We start from the raw sequence: 1,211 nt of genomic DNA, 5'->3' as shown, positions 1-1,211 counted from the left end.
AATAACGAAATGTGCTACTCTTCCACGCAAAAATCTGAAATGTGCTACTTTTCGACGCGAATAATGAAATGTGCTAGTCTTCCACGCTAATAGTGAAATGTGCTAGTCTTCCACGCGAATAGTGAAATGTGCTACTCTTCGTAGGGACCGACGATATAATGCAATCTGCTGCTGCGTCTGTATTCCACTACCTCCGACTGCACCCAGCAATGGTGTTGTATCACTTGCGGCCATGTCAATGCTTACGGCCGTATTCTCTTCGCTTAACAGCAAGGAGCCCTGTTTCGCTGTACTCGAGCGAACAGTGCTAGCAGCAATTGGTGACTGCCCGAATGGATCCCGACGCGCTTTTTGTTGTTTGAGATTTTCTATAGGCACTTCTAGTATCTGTTTGAAGTCGGTGCCCATGCTGGCTAATTTAGATTGTAACGCATACACCATGATGTAAGTCAATTCTTGAATCTATTGCGGTCGATCATCAAAAAGACTCTTATTTTTGGCCACTGCAAAAGAAAAGGTAAAGTAATATTTATAATTAAGAACACCTATTCATTTTATACTCACGCATTATCAATTTTTCCAACTTGGCATATGCACTTGCTATGTTTTTGCCAATATATTTGTGACCATCATAAATTCCTTTCTTTGGCATACGTCAATTGTTGCACCATAGCCTGTAAGAAATGCGTAAACATAATAATGTAAACGTCTTCAAATGCACTTCTACTTCTAACTTGCTTGCAAGTCTCTAATCTGTTGCTCGTACATAAATTGCGTCTTCGTCGAGGTCTCTATCCGATTGCGGCCTTGGTTTACATTGGCCTTATCCGACAACTGGCGTATGATAAGCTGCGCCATTTCCAACTCATTTGACTTTTCTTTGAAGTGATGTTCAACATCGGGAGCACGTTGCTGCATTACATCTAACAGCCTTTTCATTTCATCCAGATGAGCCGCTTGATGTGACCAACACCCAAAAGGTTTGTTTACAAAGTGCATTTTTGAGTAGTTGAACAAATGCCAGTGGGCAGCCAGCGGGTCAGTTGCTGGCAACAATTTGCAGGCTTGGGCCAGCGTTTGTGCGGCTGCCGGAAAAGTAGCTAAATAATGAAAGTAATTATATGTATAGCGGAGTAGGAGGTTTTCCTTTATTTTAAAAGCTTGGTTACTGATTTCACTAATTGACGGCGATGCAACGATCACCGTGGAAT

General features: G+C 42.0%; 1 pseudogene; it reads right to left on the bottom strand.

Moving 5' to 3' along the window:
• LOC118755282 overlaps positions 1-705 on the bottom strand; it is a 2,357-nt pseudogene extending 1,652 nt beyond the window's left edge.
• Positions 706-1,211: the final 506 nt, after the last annotated feature.

The sequence above is a fragment of the Rhagoletis pomonella genome, unplaced genomic scaffold (assembly GCF_013731165.1).
Source record: "Rhagoletis pomonella isolate Grant_MI unplaced genomic scaffold, Rhpom_1.0 Rhpom_scaffold_00002, whole genome shotgun sequence".
NCBI classification, from domain to species: Eukaryota; Metazoa; Arthropoda; class Insecta; order Diptera; family Tephritidae; genus Rhagoletis; species Rhagoletis pomonella.
Note: the sequence above shows the minus strand (reverse complement) of the source record. Positions and strands in the feature narration are given on the sequence as shown.